Here is a 6,027-nt window from a genome sequence, read left to right as displayed (position 1 = left end):
TATGTATGTGCATGTGTGTGTATATATATAGCATGCCCATAGAAAATATAATTTCCATACAACATTGTACTAAATGTCTTAGTCAATACAATAAATCAAGAAAAAAATGTATAAATATTGGAAGGGAGAAATAAAACTGTGTTATTAGCCAACAACACAGTGGTATACACACAAAATACACAATATAATCTGCAGATAAATTATTGAAATTAATTAGTAAGTAGCAAGGATACTGGATTGAAAACCAACCCACAAAATTGCATTTCTATGTACATTAATTTCTCTTAAGAATGTTTTGTGAATTTTGTTATGGTTAAAATATTACAATTATTCATTGGATTTATTATTAAATATTTGACATATCATGACTCTTTGTAATGATTATTTTGAAATTCCAATTTGTATTTTTTGTGGTTGGTATACAGAAGAACAATTTTGCATGTGATGACCTTGAATCCAGCAACTTTGCACAGTTTACTTAATTCAAAGAATTGCCTTCGGCTCCGAGCTGACCCTGAGGAGGTTGGTGTCCTCTGTGTGGCACTGCGGAGCCCTCCACCCAAGACAGCTCCCCCTCCCCGGGCCTCTCCCCTCTTGCCCACGAGTCCCCTCGCCTCCTAGGCCTCTCGGATCTGACATCGTGGGCTGAGGTGAGAGCAGGCGGGGGGAGGATGATTACAGCGAAGGAGCGGCATTCGCGACTAAGATGGTGGAGGTACTCACCACAGCCGACTCCCAGGAACTGCTACACCAGCTGAATGCACTGTTGGAACAGGAGCCGAAATGTCAGCCAAAGGTCTGTGGCTTGAGACTAATTGAATCTGCACACGATAAGGGCCTCCGGATGACTGCAAGACTGAGGGACTTTGAAGTGAAAGATCTTCTTAGCCTCACTCAGTTCTTTGGCTTCGATACAGAGACTTTTTCTCTAGCTGTGAATTAACTGGACAGATTCCTGTCCAAAATGAAGGTACAGCCCAAGCACCTTGGGTGTGTTGGACTGAACTGCTTCTACCTGGCTGTAAAGTCCATAGAGAAGGAAAGGAATGTCCCCTTGGCCAGTGACTTGATCTGAATAAACCAGTATAGGTTCACAGTCTCAGACCTCATGAGATTGGAAAAGATTGTGTTGGAGAAGGTGTGCTGGAAAGTCAAAGCTACTACTGCCTTTCCATTTCTGCAACTCTATTATTCACTCATTCAAGAGAACTTACCGTTCAAAAGGAGGCATAGCCTTAATTTTGAAAGATTAGAAGCTCAATTTAAGGCGTGCCACTGCAGGATCATATTTTCTAAAGCAAAGCCTTCTGTGTTGGTATTGTCTATCATCACACTGGAGATCCAAGCACAGAAGTATGTAGAGTTAACAGAAGAGGTAGAATGTCTTCAGAAACATTCCAAGATAAATGGCAGAGATTTGATGTTCTGGCAAGAGCTCGTATCCAAGTGTTTAACTGAGTATCCATCAGACAAGTGCTTCAAACCGAACATCCAGAAGTTGAAATGGATTGTTTCCGGGTGAACTGCATGGCAACTGAGGCACAGTTACTACAGAATAAGCCACCTGCCGACAATTCCTGAAATGGTTCCTTAGTAGGATTATAACAGCAACAAAAGCTCTTCTGTGAAGCCATTCTCCATGATCCTGAAGAATGGATTCCATAATGTTATAGTGGATTTAAGCTGTGCATCCTCAAACATCACAAGTAGATTAGCATCAATGTTCTCAGATTTGGGAAAACTGCCTAATTAACATTATGCTGTAGTGGAGTTATGCTTAAATTTGAATTAATCTGAGGCACACAAACAATGCCAAGAACATCATGTGAAATGTGAATGACAAGTCTGGTAAAGTAAACTGTGAATCTTCATTCCTCACATTGATCCAACTTTTTATATTGGGTTAGTCTATTTCAGTGGTATTAAAAATGGGAACACACTTAATTTAAATTTTGAATAATGAGGTTTACATCAAAACCAACATTTCACAAATGCACTTTTAAGATACAATAAAGGTCACTATTTAACCAGTGAAAATGGTTTCTTAGTAACTGTAATGTAAATAATACATTATCCAGAGATGTGACCTTATTGCTACATGGGACCTAACATTTAAATTTGAGGGTATTTTATATAAAGCAAAACTACACATTTAGCTATTTTGGCATATCAATTTATCTTTACAGTTTTTCCTAGAAAACATGTGATGTTTGTGTCCACAAAAAAAATGTTTGTACAAAATCTGTTTCAATGTAGTCCAAATGAGAAAATTGGTTTTATTGTATTAGTGACTAAAATTTAACATCACTCTGAAAACCTGCTGATTCAACGCTCCAGAAGTTTTTACTAAGAACCATTTTTATAAAACTACCATTGCTTCTAATTTAGAATTTTCTTCAAGAACGAGGGAATTTATTTCCACTAATTTCCCCCACTGTGTGAACAGAGTCATAAGTAACTACACATCTTTGTAGTCACAACGTCGCTGAGGTGGTGTTCAGGATTTTCTAGTCAGTTGGTGCATATAAGGAGATAGATCTACAGTGTCAGGTGTCGTGAGTGGTTTACTCAGGGCGGTGTGTAGCGTGAGTCCACCCAGGATGACTGTACCCAATTTTGACATCATGTTATGGATAAATAAATACATACTGGAAAGTAAGCCAAAGAACCACAGTATACTTTATAAACAATGTTTTGTGGATAACCTCAGTTTTCGCAAAAGGCTGATACATTTCAATGTTTTGATCACATCCGTGTTAATTTTGAGTTGGTAGAGGTAACCTAACCAACTACCATTATGTTTTGGTACTAAGGGAGATACATTTTAATAAAGTAATTGAAATGCCAAAAAAAATAATAATTCAAAGAACTGAAAGATTTCTAACAGAAAAAATCTAAAACATTATTAACAGAAATTAAAGAGAATTAAATAAATGGGTAGCTACACCATGGATGGGGAGACTCAACATTGTAAAGATATAAGCTATAGATTGAAAGCAATCTTAATAAAAATTCTAGTAGGAGTGTGTGTGTGTGTGTGTGTGTGTGTGTACGAAAATTGACAAGCTAGTTATAAAATTTCTACAGAAACATGGGGGAATAGCCACAGCACTCAACAACAAAGTGAGAGAGCTTATTCTATTTTATATCAAGTGTTATAATGTTCAACAACAGTGTATTGGTCCAAGGATAGAACAAGACAGAGTCCAGAAACAGACCTTGGGGTAATTTGAAACAATATCCCACCTTTGATAGTAGTTCACTGTCTAGTACAGAACTAACTCTCCAAGGAAGATGCTTAGGAATGGCTCGTATTATCACCCAACACAGCCATCTCAGTGTCCTTTCCAGTCTAGGGTAGTGAAGAAGTTACATTTTTTCTACTGTGCACAGTTCAAATTATGTGACTCTTCTTCAGTTTAGATTATAGGCATCAGAAGGTGTCTCTTTTATCAAGTATGATAAAATTCTATTTCAATGTTCTATGTGGGGTCCAATAAATTTAGTCACTTAAAAGATGCTCTTACATTGTTGAAAGGTTAATTAAAAATGGGAGCAGCCTGCTGCTGTGGAAGACAAGAAACACTCACAAATTATGTGTATTCTTTGTGTGTTTGCTAGGTGTGTTAGAGAGGAGTTTCACTCCAGTAGGTGGGAGGAAATAAATACTTTATTCAGGTTCATTACTCTCCAACAAAATCAGATGTATCAGTAGGGTAGACAAAGAAAGAAAGGATATTGAATAGACCATGAGCTATTTCTACCCTAGGAGGGATTATGAGAGATCAGAGAGGCTGGTAGACACAGGAAAGCAGAGGAATGAGCAGATCTGAAAAGCATTTGTCAAAATGTCATATACATTATATATACATATGAGTACAATTGTACAATATTAAACATAATAGAGATAATTTCTACATTTCTCTTAATTAGAAGAAACATATCTACCTACACTGAGTTATCAATTTGGTCACAGTTCCTTCTTATTTTTTTTTACTATGTTCTTAAGTGATTTAATAAAACAATGTTTTTTAACATTGTGGTTTGTTCTTGGAAGCATGAAAATAAGTATAAGCTTATTCATAAATCTGATTTTAATATCCTTCAAGACAGTAAAAGCTTCCCTCATAATCACCTCCAGTACCAAAGATCAAAATTAAAACTTCAATGAACTATCACAAGCAAATAAATATCTTCTAGATAAAATTTCTCATTTGGAGTTGATGAAATCTAAGTGACTTGCAAAGATTACAAAGCCATCAAGTTAGAAGCCTGATCTAAAGTGACTCCTGACTCCAATCCCATTTACTTTCCACAATAACGAGCACCTTACTGCCCCCTGGCAAGGAGACATTTTGTTATTCAGCTGTGATTCTCTAAAGCAGGACTTCACAAGCACAGTACTATGGGCATTTTGGGCCATGTGATTCTTTGTTATGAAGGCACATTCTTGCGCACTGTGGGACATGTAGCCACATCCCTGGCCTTTACCTACTAAAGTCCAATAACATTCCCCTTCCACACCATTTGTGACAACCAAAAATATCTCCAAACATTGCCAAAAATCCCTAGGCAAATGTTTCCCAGTTATGAACAACAGCCCTAAAAATTTCTCTCTATCCCTAAAATGATTTGAATTTTTGTCAAAACAGAAAGAACCTTGCAAACTTTGTACCATTTCTCAGAAGAATGTTAAATCTGTTATGCTTTCTACAGTGTCATACACTTTAGTCAAAAAGCTCAGCACCTGTGTTTGCTCTTTAAATCTGTGACCATCTTCCCTGTCTGCTGGCCACTCCCAGCTTCACTTTGTGTCGCAAGAAACAACATTGCCCAGGCTCTTTTGTTTTCTGGTTGCTAGGCGATTTCAGCCAATGGGAGGTAATGGCAAAAGACTGGAATGGGCCAGAGGGAATGAACTGGGACAGTCCCCCCTTTCTCTGTTCTGATAATGTTCCCTCTGTGGTCCCGGCCATGGGTTCCATCTTCCACCAGGAGGCCCTGGATGCTGGGCTAAGGTTACATTAATTGTGTTTTTCCAGTCCCAAGGGTGGTAGCAACTTCTTACTGTTGCCAGTTTCTGGCTTCCCTTGCTCTCCCCTTTGGCTTCTTCTTCCATCATCTGTGTAAGCAGTTGCTATGAACTGAATTTTGTCCCCTCCCTCCCCAAATTCATATTTGGGCCCTAACCTTCAGGGTAGCTGTATTTGGAGTCAGGAAGTCATTCAGGTTAAATGATATCTTAAGGGCAAACCCTGATCCAATAGGATTAGTGTTTTTATAAGAGCCCAGGAGCTCCTCCTTTCTCTCTGTGCCATGTGAAGACACAGAAGAAGGTAATCCCTCTGTGAGCTAGAAAGAGAGCTCCCACCAGGGACAGAATCTGCCAACACCCTGAGCTTGGACTTCCAGCTTCCAGAACTGGAAGAGAAGTTGTCTCTGTTGTTTAATCCCCTAGACAACAGTATTTTGTTATGGCCCCTCAAGCTGCCTAATACAGCAATTCCCTGTGTTATATTTCCATTATTTAAATAGATAGTTTTTGTTTTCCTGCCCATCCTGACATAATTCTTTCTAACATTGATACCAGCAAATATTAGTTTGTGCACTTCCACACTCTCTTCCATATGTCTCTCCCAATAACACTGTCAGGCAGGGCAGGGTGATGTGACACAAAGAGCATATGTTTTCAGTCACTTAGACCGAATTGCAGCATCCCTACTTTACTAGCTGCCTCTCCTAAAAAAACTTAGTTAACCTCACTGGACCCTGGTTTCCTCATCTGTAAACTGGGTCTAATAATAGTTCTAACCTAAGAAGGTCATTCTGGATTAAACGAGTTACCCTATGCTAAGGGCTTAGAATATTTTTAGGCTCATAATAACCTCTCACTAAATCTAAGTATTATTTTTAGCTACAATTTATTGAGAGCCTATTATGTGCCAAGCACATAATAGGTACACATTTAATGGGTACTGGGGACATAATGACAAACAACAAATAATGCCTTTAAGGAGTTGCAAGTAA

At 38.3% G+C, this 6,027-nt stretch overlaps 1 pseudogene; it reads left to right on the top strand.

The window, feature by feature from the left end:
• Nucleotides 1–706: 706 nt before the first annotated feature.
• On the top strand, nt 707–1,902 carry LOC123812870 (annotated as a pseudogene).
• Nucleotides 1,903–6,027: the final 4,125 nt, after the last annotated feature.

Source organism: Phyllostomus hastatus, unplaced genomic scaffold (assembly GCF_019186645.2).
Source record: "Phyllostomus hastatus isolate PE091 unplaced genomic scaffold, TTU_PhHast_1.1 phas_scaffold_93, whole genome shotgun sequence".
Lineage (NCBI taxonomy): Eukaryota > Metazoa > Chordata > Mammalia > Chiroptera > Phyllostomidae > Phyllostomus > Phyllostomus hastatus.
This window is presented reverse-complemented; position numbering and strand designations above follow the sequence as displayed.